A 15,618-nucleotide genomic window follows, 5' to 3' on the forward strand; every position below is an offset into this window, starting at 1 on the left:
GACATCAAGCTTCTAGTACCATGGAAAATCATGCTTTGAAGGTTGGTCTTGAAGGGAAGAGGAGCTGTGTCCAAGGGATCACCACTTAGCATCACAGTATCGTTAGAAAGTCCAAGTGTGTCAGCAGTGTGCTCACTATTTTGGGGAGAGCAGGCAGAAGTGTCATTTCCATTTCCACCATCCTGAAGTTTTTTTTTCTGCTGCTGTCTTGTTTGCAGCACAGGCTTGTCCATGCTGAAAGTTATTCAGAGTTGCTTGAGCTTTAACTCAGCCATATGCTGAGAGAAACTGCTCCATGATGTTTCATGAGCACTTTTGGGCGACTATTTTCTCAGATGATTTTACCTTGAACAGTTCTCTTACAGTTTTAGTTTTCCTTGTACTTGCTGCATAGTTGTAGGTTTTGAACATTTTTATATTAATTGCTGTGACAATCACAGTGTTAGCCAAATTTTAATGCATGCTGCCTCCCAAAAAGCAAGAAAGATGAAACAGGAAACCGTGGGAATTAAGTTCCACAGTTCTGTTCTTTTACTCTAAAGAATGAGAATCTCACCAAACAAAACATGAGAATGGAGGCTGGGGGGAAGGTGGTGAGGGGACAAAAAGATCTTCTTGGAGATTTCGTGTCAGAGCTGCAGCTGACCTCTTACAAGGGAGCACTGAATGGAAGGGCAGGGCTTTGATGTCCAAGAGAAGGTGGAAAAATATCTTGGTGGTGCAAGTGGGTGGTTAAGGTGAATTATGTATGCAGCAGTTGTTGCAGATCATTTGGAACAGATAAACAAAGCCTGCAACTAATTAGGAGGATTGATGTGCCCTGAGGAACTGGGCAAAGCAGTACTGAAACAACTGTAAGGCCAGGGTGTGAAAATGACTCCATAATAGCTGTGAATACTTGTACAGGAAAAATGCTTTCATATCTAGTACTATCATTGTTCCCTAACAAAGTAAATTAGAGTTCCAAGAATTGAAAAATCTCATCCAGGCATGGGGGAGGAATTTAAACTGAAAGCTGGAAATGGAAACTTAAGTTAAAACGCCCTATTTCCATATGGATTACATTGCCATCAGGCATGGCCTTGACTCTTGTGAAGAAGTTTCACCCCTTTAAGAGATTGGGCAAGGCTGGAGTTTTCAAAGAGAACAAATTGCCTGTCTTCAAAGTGATGCTTGGATGTACCATTAAAATCTGTGCTTTACATTTGTATGTTGTTGCTAAACAAAACCAAGTGTTCCCTGAGCAGAAGTGCTTTGCAGATTTCTGAAAGGCTGAATAGTATCAATGCAGAGATGGTGACTTAAATTGGTTCTGGAGGCTTGAAGTGGATACAGGTCCATACTGGGGAAGAGCAGAAGTGCAGTTTGATTTAAAATAAAGGAGCAAGACTAATAAAACATAAGTCTTGGGACCTTTTAAAAGAATGGCTTAATTGTTTTAGAGCTGTGCAACTTGTTAGGTTCAAAAGGTTATATTGGAAAACAAATAAAGTTTTCTTCCATTAGGAGAAAAATGTTAGTCTGCATTTTGTTGTCAGTTTTGTTGGAGGTAGAGGTTCAGTTTGTTGCCTCATGAAAATATGAACAGAAGAGCTGAGAATTACTTAGTCAAAACAAAAACCCTGCTTGTAGTTCAGTGGGTTGATACTGAGCACCCTTAAATGTTCTTGTATTAGTTTGTTTCAACTTGAGCCCTTGCAATATAGCTAATGTTTCAGCAAGTGATTGGGTATGAATTAATGTAGCGGTGACAACTGCACTGTTACACAAGAGATGTTTGGTCTTGTCCTTGAAGCATGCATGTTTTAAGCAGTGCTCTGAGTGGTACCTTGTTAGTTCTTGGTGGTCTGTGTTATTAACTATACTAAGTTCACTTACCTTTTTCTCAAAGTAGTAATTTTAGTTTTGGAGCCCAAGAGATTGTAGAAGTATATAGCCCCTGGATAATTAATACCCCTTGAACTTTTCAAAGTAGTCATGCATATGTGATTACACATTTAGTTCTGTTGCTATATGGTGATCTGAGTCCAGGAAGGGTGTTCTGCTGCTAAATTTCATATTGAAAGTTGCTTACCTATAGTACTACTTGTGTTCATGTAACTTGTAAATTCATGCTTTGATCTGTTTGTTTCCGGATGCAAGTGGGAGAATTTAAATACATAACTTTGACATGCTTTGTGGATATAGGAATTTCCTACTTAAAGCCTCAGTGCAACTGGGTAGTGTTGTGCTTGGAGTCAGCCCGTATTGAGTTTTGAAGGAGGGTTTCCCATACGTGAGGTTCCAGAGTGCTGCCAGATTGTCTGTCAAGACCTGGGAAGTTGCTGTGTTGCAGGGTTTGAGTGTGTAGTTTTTACCACAGCACGTTGTGCATTTGCTGTTATCTTCTGCCTTCCCGTGTTACTTTGTGGGTGACTTGCATGGCAAATGCTGGTGTAGCTGCTGTACTAGTGCCTATTGTTTTTTTTTTTTTTTTTTTTTTTTTTTAGTGCTGTGTTAATACTAAAAGTACAGTTCCAGGTGACTAATATTCAGTAGCTGCCCAGCTTGCAGGCAGACCTGTTGTCAGGCATGCCTGATGCTGGCCTTGCTAGCAGCCTGCTTCTGCAGCGCTGTTTTCTAAATGGTGGGAAATCTCATGCTTAAGGTGAGCAGTTATTACCTTTTTATGAAGTTGCTTTGGAAGGTTCCATAGGGCTCATATAAAAAACCTGGAGTGAAGCAGCTGCTCTGGGGATGTGTGTGTGTGTTCCTGTACTTACTGAGGGCACTGCTGCCAGACCTGGCTTGGTGTCTTCAGGTGTTGGCTGAGTGGGAAACACCTTAATTTCCCCAATATCAGTTTAGCCAGATAACTAGGATTTCTGAGGCTAAGGCTAGTGCTGTGGCTTTGTGGGCCTCTTTGGTAGAGAGGACATAACAAGGTGAATGGTTAGCCCAGCTTCAGACCAGAGGAGACTTGTGTTTCTATGGGTAGGCTGAGCTGAGGGATGGCCTTTGTACTCTTTTTACTAAATGTTATTTGCACATTTATTCATGTAGCCCATCTTTGTGGGTCTAGTATAGGGTTTTTTACTGTCTCAGTGGAACAAGATCGTGTGGTTTTTGCCTTTCAGTACTCTTTTTTTTTTTCTTTTTTTTTTTTTTTTGCTTGCCTGCACGTTAAGGTCATACCTGCTGGCTGTGTGCACACCAGCTGAACAGTGAAGTTCTAGTTTATTTGATGTTTCATTTGGTGAAAATGTGGAATCCACTATAAATAATGGATTCCCTGTTTTCATACACTGGAACTGGAAAGCTCGTGACAAAACCATGAATAATGATGCAGTCATTGTTTAAACAGACACATTCATATTTAAATGCTGATGGTCAAAGAGCATTTGAAGCCTGTTTGCTTAGACCCAAGTTCAGGATCCTGTCAACTTGCAGAACTGCGTGTTAGAATGTGTCAAGTGAGTTGTGCCATGATCCTATCGGGTGATGCATGTGGATTTTTGAAGCAGAAGCCAAATCTGTCATGGTATTTGTGTGTGAATTTCACAACACCTAAGGTTCTAAAGAGGTGACTTGGGACTCTCTGCGGTTGGTATCTTACTCAGAACAGTTGTGCATTTCCCAAGTTAGAGTTCCCTGTCTTCGTTGAACCTCACATTCCTCTGCTTCAAAACATGGCACTTAGCAGTGTGACGCCTGGGGTTGTGACAGCTTGCAGATTGTAATGAGCACACCCTATTGATGTTGTAGCTTTAGGTCATGGCAGCTAAACTCGTAGAAAAAGTGTTAAATCATTGAATTTATTTTTGCCTGGGTTTTCTAAGGAGGAACAGTGAATTTTGTTCACTGGAACAGTCGGTGTGATATAGTTCTCCCAGCCTCCTGCCTGAGGCTACAGAGCCTTCCCTTAGAGATAAAATTTAAGTACCTGCTAAACATCTGCTATCAGGCACCAATAATGTCTTGGTGCCCACCCAATAAGTTTATCTCTTGCCATGCAGCCCAGCTTCTGTAGCTGTCTGAGTTGGAAGGAATAAAGTAAAACTTCAGCCCCCCGAAAAGGATGCAGAACCAAGGTGGGACTGCAGATAATAACCCTTTGGGCAAAAGGGGAAGATTAAGCAGAGACTTGCTCTTTTTTCTTTTTCTTTTTTTTTTAGTGTTGTTTACAAGGAATTTAAAAATATAAAAGACGAAATAAATGGATGAAAGGGAAAATGACAAAAGCAGCTGTTGCCTTTAGCTATAGTTACAGCAGTTGTGCTATATTGACTAATCTCTTTTCTTTCTGGACTATGCACTAGTTCAGAATTTCTTGCTTAGAGTATGTCTTTCATTGCTTGAAGCAAAATTGTTTTGCATACTATCTGCCATGCATTCCTACTCCCGCAGTCAAATACTCCAAACAGTCATCTCTATGTTGAAGCAGAGAAATTCTAGAATGGTAGCAGCTGATATTCGGTACCAAAGTTTTTTGACCTGTTATATGGAATATGGCATATAAAACCCTGTTTACTTCAGAGTTTATATGCTTCTGCAAGAGAAGCAAAGCAAGCTAAATAATAGACACTTATTTGAGACTTTCTTCTTTGCATTTGTTCCTCAGGATCTAACTCTAACATTTAGAATGCCTGTGGCAGGAAGCTGTCTGTGGATGCTCCTGTACGTGGCAAGAAAACCAGGATGCTAGAGAAGTGTTGGACAAGCAAAGTTGGCTTTCCTGATTCCCAGTGGTTCAGCTGTTCCCCTCCTCATTCTGACAGCTTATAGATGCTTGAAATGTGCTTGTGATTGCTGGGAATGTATCATTTAAGTGAAGTAATTTGTACTTCAGATATGTCAAGTGGTTTGGAATAAGAGCTTTTATTTCCTGACAATATTTGGGAAATATTCAACTTAACAGTAGGAAAAATTTTTCAAGCTAATGAAAACCTACTATTTATGATCAAGTTTGCATAAAGAATATGACTGTCTTAGTAACTGGTGGAATGCGATCTTGGAAGATGCTGGCTGACAATCTTTCTGTGGTCAGGATGAGTATATTGAGCCCCGAAGCAGTGGAACAGCTGCATGAGTGACAGACCTGGAGTGAGCAGGACAGAGGCTAGTCTTGGCTTTTGTTTAGCATTTCTTGGTGGAAAATGTGGCATGCCTGTGGAAGAGGCATGCACTGGAACGGCAGGACTAAAAACTAAGGCAACTGAAAATGTGTTTCCAGCAACTCCTGGTTTCCATTGCAGGTGTGTTTGCTTGGTGGAGAAACAAAATGGGCTTCAGATGGGATGCAAGCTTTGCCTGAGAGCCAAGTTGGTGGGGTATCTTACAGCTCAAGTAGTCAGGTCTGGGGCGGTTTGTGATAATGTTGCTGTGCTCTCAGATGTGCTCTAAAGTTTATTTGGCCCAGAAGGGAAAAATTTTCTTCATGCCTTTTGCTATGTACAACACATGAATCAATGTGGTGATCTAAAGCCATCTATGAAGCTCTCTTGTGTAAAGAGGAAAGCCTCAGGAGGGCTTTGATTAGAAATAGAAAGCATTTTGTCAAAGAAAATGTCTGTATTATGTAAAGCTTTACTACGTGAGTGAACTGTGACAGCTTTTTCCACAGTAGGAAGATCAAGATGGTATGAGTTTTAACAGCTTTTTTAGTAATATAAAACATTGAGAATCTCTTAAGGTTCTTGTCTGGGTGTTGTACTACAAAAGAATGATATGATGCTGTTTCTTCCTAGTGTAATGAAGAAAATAGCTCTACCTCTTGAAATTTTTGTTTGAGACATCTTATTTTAGGCTAGAATAAAAATCAGCTGATCTTTGAAACTACCCTGGCCTCTGAAGCAGTCCGCAGGGTGCTGCAACCTATGAGTGTCCTAACACTTGTCAGTGAAACTCCTGCTGACAGACAGTGGTTCTGAAATGCCTGTTCTTGGCAAATTTGGGATTGAGTCTTGCTACAGTTGGTGTCTTGTGTGACTGAGCAAAGGAGCAGTGTTTTTTAGATGTTTGAGAAGAAAAATACATAGGCAAAATGCAGAGTTGAACAGGTAATGGAGAAAACTGAGTGACACAGCTTTGAAATTCCTAAGTCCAAGGTAAAAAAACATTTGTTTTTTTCCTCATGTGCTCTCATTTTCCTGTGCATGCTTTTCCCTGCTTAATATCTGATATCTAATGATCTGCAATAAAAAGAAAATTCAAGTCCTGCATAAAAGGAAATAGAGATGGAAAGAGATTTGGGCACTTGAGTCTGAACTGTGTGTTGATGTATAAAACCTCAGATGGAACAGGGCTGCTGTTTAGAGGTTTGTGTCCCTGAGATATCTGTACAACTGCTTTTTTAAAGATACTGTTCATAGTGATATGAACCAGAAGTGCATTCAGATTGGGATAGTTGTTTGTGACAAGTCTCAGTGGAGTTTCAAAATTCAGAAAATCTATTTGACTTCATAGGGCCCTAGATTGCATCTAAGCCCTATAGGGCCAAGATTTACAACTTGGAAGATGGATCTTCAGGCTATGCGGTAGGCTGTCTATATGCAATATAAAATGTAAAACGTGTTTTGGTAATTATAAGAGGGCTTGTAGCTGTCAAGTCTAGAAATGTTCTTTGTTACTGAGGAAACTTTATAGAGTTTAAAAATACTTTGCAAAATAAAATTGAAGTATTTCATAAATAATATTTTGGCCTGCCACAGCCAAGCATCAGAAGAATAACTTTGCCATTTGACAACTGCTACACCTGAGGGGCTTGAAGTTATTCAAGATAGCATGTACATGGTAGCTTCCAAGCTACTGAACATGTTTTCTGTTTGAAGAGTCAGGAGTCAAAGCCTTTGAAGCATTAGCAGAAGGACTCTGAGGCAGCGCGTGTGTAAAATAAGTGCATTTGCAACATGTTAAACTGGCCTAACTGGGTGTCATACAACCTACGACCTTCAGTTAACTGCTTATGGTATTTCAGCCACGCGTGAGGATGTATCAGTCCAATTAGTACTGATGCTCAAAAAGAGATATATTTTCCTGACTTTTGAAGGATAGAAATCTATCCTGAAGATAATTGGTTTCTCTTCAGCAATGAGGAAAAATGGGAAAACTCAGGGGTACATGATACTGATTTTTTTAATGCTTTAACATGATTATTAAGTCTAAGACAAGACCAACTGCTTGTGCTGAGGCTGCCTGAGAATCCAGATGTAAACTGAATTTTGCATCTGTGTTTTTCAAGAAGCTCTTAGGCGGAATGATGATGATTCATCCTACTCTGTATCAGTAAATTGCTGGCATCCTTTCTTGCTTCTGCATCCTCTCCTTTAAAAACAACCACCTCCCCCCTCCCCAGCTCCCCAAAACCTCGTAGTTCAAGGCCAAGTTCTGCTGTCATTTGATACTTCATTCTCTTGACACAGCACGAAGCTAATCTGTGGAATCTGCCACCTCGGGGACCAGAGCTGGGTAGCAGTGTGGGTGGGATTGATGTGGTTATGCTTGCTACAATCGAAGTCTCAGACTGCAACCACAAGCACACAGCACATGCACATTTTAAGTGGAGCACATTTTAAGCAGCACATTTTAAGTGGAGAGACTAGAGGGAACTCTTTTCATTGCATATTTAGAGGTGGCTGAGTGATCAGGATTTTCGTTGTTGTTTATTTTCCGGCATTACAGACATGATTTGCTCTGTCAAGTGTAAAGGGAGGCACCTTTGTGGGTCAAGGGCAAGCAGTTGTATGTGACAGGAAATGGAGTTCCTGAGCCCAAATGTCAGTTTTGGATTTGGAAAATTAATTAGCAATACTGACTTTACAAAGCATGTTTTGAGTTTGCAGCTTTATTCAGGTTGTGTTATTAAGCCTCTTTTCACATCCCCATTCCTGGCAACCTTTCATACACCTATGGGACATGATGGGAGTGTCCAATCTGAATTGCTGTGGCCTGTTGATGCTTGAGAGTCCCAGAGGATAGTTTTTGGCACATCAATATAAAATTCAAAATCTTTTAATCTGGTGAGCTAGGCACTCTTTCAGGAAACCTAGTATATTCAGATTATTGATAAATAAACCTTTATGGCAGCTCACAGATGTGGCCCATGAAGATTAGGTGGTGATAGATTATGAATATGTTCAACAATTAGTATGTTTAATCCAGCTGCTGTAGGTTTGCTTTCTGAGCAACTGATATTCAGATTCCAGTGGTTGTATTTAGGGTGTCACTAAGTGAGAAACACCCAAAAGTCTGATGAAAGGTAGTACATTATGTAACTGACCCCATCTTGCAATGACATGTAACTTCTTGCAGTTCATTCCAGATTTGTGAGCATTAATGTCATTATAGATGAAGAATTTACAAGGATGCTTTTTTTTTTTGCTTCTGGCTTGTTCTTAGTTTGTGCCTTGTTTAGGTTTGCGTGTTCCAAATTTAGATGAAAGTAAAGCTAGATGAACTGTTCTGTGTTTTTCAGCTTCCTGTTTCTGATGGCCAAATACGGGGCTTTCTTATCCAACTTGTATCTAGAACAAAAGGAGATGTTCTGTTGTACTGTAAGTGTGAAGTTGAGTCATGTTAAATCTACAGGAGAGGATATTGATCCACCCAGTATAAATTTTCAAGGTTCCCTAAAATCTGCTTTCTACTTGAGCTTTTTTTATTAGCAGCTGTTAATGCTTGCAGTGGCTTCACACTTGTGTGTTTTCTGAAAGTCCTTTCATTTTGGTTCAAGACAAATGATATGTTGTTGATGGTATTGGTTTAGTAGGTGCTTGTCAGAAGACATGAAACTTTTAATGTAAAATTTGATGAACAGATCTCTGATCATTGTTCTTTATTAAGCACTTGGTGAACTTGATGTCAAAGCATCTCTTATTTGACATGACAAAAATACCTTAAATGTGCAAAACTCACATCTTATTATGGCTGTGAGTAATTTATGACCCTTCCAACAGTGCAACAAGATGATTTATGGGCTCTTGTGTGCAAGGGGATGTACAAACCACCTCTGTAACATACTTGGATACATAGCTGGCCACCATTTCATTTTTGCTAAACTAGTGGCATCAATAGACTGCAGTATAACACAGTCTTGATGCAGATGAGGTAGAAAAATATTTGGGCTGCGGGTTGCCAGAGGACTTAACTAGGCTTCCATGTGCCTAGTGAATTGAATTCCCCCTTCTCATCTTGAAAACCAAAAGTTTTTGTTTTTCATATAAATTAGTGTGACTGGGTTGGGTGCAGCCTTGACAGCAGGACAGAAGTCTTGATGGACAGTGTCCTGCCATGTGTCTTTGGGGTGATGAAGAGGTACTCAGGATTAAGGCGTTCGCAGTTTGTGTCAGCCTGGAAGCTGGAGCAGATGTTCCCATTGGAGTTGTTTCCCAAGATCTAAGTGTGCTTTGTAAAGGATGCTATCAGTCAACAAAATGATTGAGACTAGCTCCACAGTACTGAAGCTATGCTTTCCTGCTGCTGATAAGGAAAATGGTGTTAATTTGTCTATTTTTCCATGCCAAATACTTTACTGTATCTATTGTTGAAATAAAGGCTATACACAAACCACTAAATGCAGACTTTGCTATTAGCTTGCTGTAGAAATGGTCAAAGTTTTTGGCCTTGATATAAATTTGATCTCTGCCTCAGAGCCTGTAGTTTGAAACGGTTGTACCTTTGATTTCTTCCCTCCCCAGAAGAAAATGTTTCTTTGGAAGTTGAGTGTTAAATTAGGAATGACCTTACTTGCCTTCAGTCGCAGAGCAGCAAGAAGGAAGGAGATGCCCCTGCTGCCCAGCCCCATTCATTGCTTTCTATTTCTGCTCAAACCCCTCCTTACAGGACATAGTGACTACCAGGACTCAGCCTGCTGTGAAAGGTCAGGAGCAGAATTCCCAGGCAGGAAGCAGAATTGTTAGGAAAAAGGCGAGCTGTGGGCAGGCTCATGTCAGTCCTCCCTCCTCTCCTGCGTGTCAGACCGAGTAATATCAGTCACTTTCTGTTTTATTCCCTCCTGACTGACACAACTAGGTTATGAACTGTAACTGTTCTTGCACAGCATTTCTGTCACTTGTTTTTTTTCCTTGACCATTTCTCACTGACTGAACTGCTTTGGATTTTTTGGTTGTATTTGAACTTTAATGTCACTTGTTTCAAAATGTTGACAAAACATTTCATCTTGATCCACTCTTCTAGATCTGTTCCTTGTTCTGTTTCTTTCCTTGCATGATCTTCAGTGCATTTGTGATTTTTCTTGCAGAATCCTAGACTTCTGTGCTGTCTGATACTGGCTAGTTTATCCTTCCTTCCTGCCTCTGCTAGAAGTACACTGTAGCAGCTTGTTTTTCCTCATAACTACTAGTTGCCTTTGTATTTCAGCTCTGGAAAAAACTACCTCCTGGTGGTGAGGTGATTCCATTTTTTCAGGCTAAAACCTACTTTTACATATTCTCTTGTTCTTTATGGTAGTCTTGTTGTATATGGTAGTCTGCGTAGCTCAGTTTTGTTTTTTTTGAGCCACACTGGGGAAAAAAAGACATTTTTTACTGTGTTTGCAGTAGTAGAGCCCTGAGCTGGCAGTCAGATTTAAAAGAGCTTCAGCATATGAACTCAAAATGGGTCAGTGTGGTAAGAGCAAGAAGTGTGTTTTTCAGGCCTTGCTGCTGAGTGTGTATTTCTAGTTGTGAGTGGCTGACCTTTCAGTAAGGCTGGCTCTTGGCCTCAGTTCACTTCTTGAATGGAAAGCCCAGGAATACCTGCCAGCCGTGCCTGCCCAGCACAGGGTATGGTGTCCTGGTGCCATGCCGAGGCCAAGCTATTTTAGAGTAGTGGGGTCTACTGTACATAAAGTTTGTGAGACGTAACTTGTATATTAATAGGGCTCTCTGTAGAGCAGTCACAACTAGGCCTGAATCTTTCTGACTGCAGTTCCTTGGGTTTTACATCAACTACATGATGTTAAAAAAAAAAGTCTTTCTTATTGCAGGCATCTACATGACAAGCAACATTACTTTGAAGACTGGACGAATTTAGAGTTTACAGCTAGCTGATTTTTTAAAAGAATGTATCATAAATACATCTGAGGGGAGGCATACTGTTTAATTTTTTGTCTGCTGTTCACTTTGAGAAAAACTTGTGCCCTTTCTCACACTTAACACCTGCTGATAACTTCATGGTTATACACAACCCAGTTGCAGTAGGGTGTTGGTGCAGTTTGGAGTACAAACTTCTTTGTGTGCCAGCCCTTGGCTTGAAGACTGGATCATTTCCCATACATGAACTAGTTGAGAACCTTTGTTTGCATAATTGAAAATATACTGGGAAAACCTTAAGTACTTATCTTGAGTGTCTTTTAAAGTGCTTGCACCTGTTCTGATCCTGAGGGTAAAACAGGAGATAGGTTTATGGTTCTCCTTCATATTCCTTCCTTTTCTCTCTGCTGATCTGCTCACTTGCTCAGAGCCAGCCCTCTAATACCTCACTGCTGTGTGTTCTGATTGCTGGTGTAATCAAGTTGTGGGCTGTCAATCTAGAAATCCCTGTGAAAGGTTAGTTTCACAAACATGATTCACTTCATTCCCCTGGTTCCTCTCAGAGGTTCCCATGCTGGGGCCAGGGTGGTCAATGGGATGTTCTGACTCAGGTTTGAGTATTGTTTGGCAGTGGGATGGGATCTGTCCACAGATTGTCTCCTGAATGTGGGAATGAAGGCTGAGATGCTCTGCACCTTTTTTTTTTTTTTTTTTTTTTGAAGTCCTGATGCATCTCTCCCTTGGCTGAAGAAATGCAATGGTCATGCATGGGCTATACAGTGCATAGGGAACCTGGAGTTTTTATAGCTGCTTTTGTACTGAGACATAAGGCTCTCTCAGAAGCTGATTTCCACAAGCTGGATGGCAGAGCAGCTCCTGTTGCGTTCTAGTTAGTTTTCTAGTTACATTTTTTTTTATCTTGTGATATTTGAAGATAGAGCTAGGCTTAAGATAAGCTGTAATTCAACTGAAAAAAATGGGGAAGTGGTGGTGCTGCAAGTGCTATTAGCTCAGCATGGCAGGATGGCTTTTTTGCAGTGCTGAGTGCCACTGCTAATTAAGCAAATAGACTGGCTCCTTGATCATCGTGTTGCTTTTCTCATCCCTGTTGCTGACCTAGTTTCAGCTTATTCCTACTGATTTTTTTCTTCAAAGAAAGGCAAATAACATATGTAGGTTTAAGGAGGAGTCTGGTACCATATGTCTGGCGGGGCGCAGAGGGAGTGAAAAGATCAGAAGTCATTCTCTGATGAAGTATTTTGAATGTCACACTTCAGTAGATTCTGAGGAGTTTCATTCTCTAGGCCATGTATTTGGAGTTTCACTTACAACTCCCTAGTACGTAGCACCCAGTATTAATGGAAAAGATCCTTTCTTCTGCCTTGGAAGGCATTTCACTGCAGTACGGTGGGGAAGTGTACTTGTCTGAGTTGGAGTTTAATTGCCTCTAATTGTTCTCCTTGCAGAGCAGAGTTCCTTAGGCATGTTCTAGTGAGGATTTTTCCAATGCTCAGAAGAAACAAGGCCTCAAGCATTTAAATCTTAGGGCATAATTAGGATAACATCAAAAAGGTGAGGCTCTGATTAGCTCTCTGATTCTATGCAGTGCAATGTAAGCTGCTAGTCTCAACATGGCTATTTAGATCACTGTTCTCATCTTAACAAGCAAGTAGTCTAAAAGCATCTGTTATGTGCCACCAGTACGTATGTTCATGATATGTCCAGTACTTTCTTAAGGTGGAGAACTGTTAATATATTAACCTGTGGGCTTTGACAGCTAACTGATGAATTTGTATCTTGTAAATGTGAAACCATCAAGAGTTGAAGGCCTTTAAGCTATTGCATTCCAGTTTGCACAAGCATGTGGAGTAGGCCTTTTATACTTCAAACTTGATAACAAAGCCAGTATTTATTTCAAATGAATGTTCCCTAAATAAAGACTGCAATAATTGTATCTGTAGCCTTTATTAGGAGTACAGGCTTACATGAGAGTGGGTGGGGGACAAAGCCTGCTATCAGTCCAGAGCAGTGCAGCTTGCAAACATTCTTGGGTTTGTTGTGAGCCAGGCTGGTGGTTTCCTTGTGTACATGAAGGCCTGTGTTGTGTGACCAGGCCAAGCACTAAAACTTTTGTTGATGAGGAGCTCTGGCATCTCATAGCATCGATGCAAAGATATGTTCCAGCATTTGTGGGGACTTGCTTATTTGAAGTGCCCTCAGTTATGAGGAAGCGTCTTGGTAAGAAAAATTGAGTTTTCTAACAAACTTGAGCTACTTAAGAGATGTAACAGTTTTAAGACTGGGAGCACTTATTAAATCTTTTTTGGAAAACATGGAGAAACATTTATTTACGCTACTCTTCAGACAAATGTAACCAGAGAAACTCTGACCCTTCTTTCTTGGTAACTGGAACAGCTAAGAATTAAAATACAGCTTTTCCACTTGTGAAGAAGTTGTAGAAGTTGCAGTTGTGGAATATTATCCTTGAGCCTAGATAGTGGGTCATCCAGCTGGGTAAGACTTTGTTCCCTTCTGACTCTCTGGAATCTCCTGCAAAAATTGTAATGAAGTATCTGAAAATTTTGTGTAAGTTGATGTTATTTTTATTTTGTCCAATTAAATGCTGGGAAGGGAGCTCTGCGAGCTACTTATTGCTGCTTCTGGAGCAACTCTGCCTAGCTATTTCCTTTCCAGAAAGGGTTCGAAGAGGCCAGGTCAGCAATATAGGCCATGTGGGCCCTTCTACTCTTAGGCTGCAAAATCTATTCTGAGTTGACTCCCCCTTGCTTGGATAGGCCCAGGAAAGTTCAGCTTTTCTCCTGAGTAAGTTCAGCTTTTCTGACATCCTTGGTTTAGACCCTGTGGGGCTGGGGTCTGGACAGGTGCTCCTGCCTGGGAAGCGCCTTGCTTTGTCTTTTCTATGCCTGTTACTAACCTCTCAGTGCTCGCTTGCATCCCTCCAGGCTTCCTTGAGGAAGCATGTGGTGCTCATAGGAGATGTTGGCTGCTCTAGATGTGTGTTGCTGGCCTAGCACTGTAGCATCCAAGGCAAGTCGGCCTATGCTGACCCAGGACTCGTGCGGCGCTTTCCTTCCCTGCTGTGTGCGGCCCTGGCACCAACCTGCCCATGCAGGGAGCTGGGCTTGGGGTTTGAGCGGTTTGAGGGGCTCCTGGCTGTTTGGACAAGGTAGGGACAGACACTGATGGGCAACTTAGCTCCCCACACTCTTTGGGGCCAAGAGGAGTGCCCATGTGTAGCAGGACTGAGAACGGGTCCTTGGTAAGGTAAGGAGGGGTGTGGGACCATGACAGTCCCTGTGGAAATGGGCAAAATGCCCCGCAGGGCTTTAATTCTCCCAGTCATAGTATGCTTGTGAGGGTGGAGGTTGTTCTAGTCGCGGTGTTACAAGCTTCTAGCCTGGCTGGGGGAGCAGCTTGCTGCTGGAGTACCAGCACTCATGCTCAGGTTGTAGCATTGCTTTACTACAGCTGGCATCGTTCCTCCCTTGTCTTCCTTGGAGCTTGTGAATGTTGTTCTTGCAGCGGACCTCTGGGAAGGAAGTACATCTCTGAGCAAACTTCAGTCTAATCAGTTAAGTTTCTTGTGTGATTGTGTTAAATTAAGCTGTAGCATGCAATTAAACACTTTTAATAGACAGCTTCCTGCTAATGCATTTCCTGACTTTCATGAACATCTCTCTTAAAACTTGACAAGTGAAAGCTGAACAACAGAGTTGATAGATTGAAAAGAAAGGGGAGAGAGTTTCTTGGGAGATATAAGATCAAGACAACTAATAAAGAAAAAAAAATATAAATTTGCCTTTAAATTTTAATATGGACTTGTGTTGGGGCAACTGTAACTATTGATATGTTTGAAGCTGTCAAGAATTGAAGTTGTGGTATCCAGCAAGATTGCTGCTATTGTATCTCCTTCGGGATGATTTTTGAGGGTTTTGTCCTTCGAGTTTTGTTGTGAGTTTTATTCAAAGGGTGTTCCTGAAAGCACATGCTGTGTATTTCATTGCAGATCTTGCCCAGTGACCAGCGAGAATAACCTGACATGAGGGTCTAGTCTATCTCAGAAGATGTGGTTATGGTGCTAATTACGACTGAGAATGTGATTTGGGTAGGGTTAGAAGTAGTAATTTAAATACCAGTTAAATGACCTAATGGTATTGAACTTTGTTAACTGTACATGACATAGTCGGCAGAATCAAATGTTGCTGCTGTGTGCTTCCACCATTGGCATCATGCATCAAAACTGCAGTGCAGCTGGAAATTGGTCTGTGCAATTAATGTGTGTTATTTGGGCTAGAAATTGTTTGGGGTTTGTTACCTCAGTTGATGCTCATTCGAGGGCAGGGTTTAAGTGTAGCATGCTTTCCTAAGAGCTGGTTAGGGCTTTAATAACTTGATTTTCTGCAATTAGCATGCTGCATACTTGACTGGATCAGGGCATGCAAATCTACATTAATCTTTGTTCTGTCCAAATTATTTGGAAAACATGAGTGTATTAAGCTTACTCAGATGTCATGAAGCATTTTTTGTACTATAGCTAGCCAGTTGTGGAGGAGTTTATGGGATGATATATGTCAACATTTTAGTTCAG

Source organism: Tinamus guttatus, unplaced genomic scaffold, assembly GCF_059628265.1.
Source record: "Tinamus guttatus ecotype Peru unplaced genomic scaffold, ASM5962826v1 Tinamus_guttatus_pri_ptg000004l, whole genome shotgun sequence".
NCBI classification, from domain to species: Eukaryota; Metazoa; Chordata; class Aves; order Tinamiformes; family Tinamidae; genus Tinamus; species Tinamus guttatus.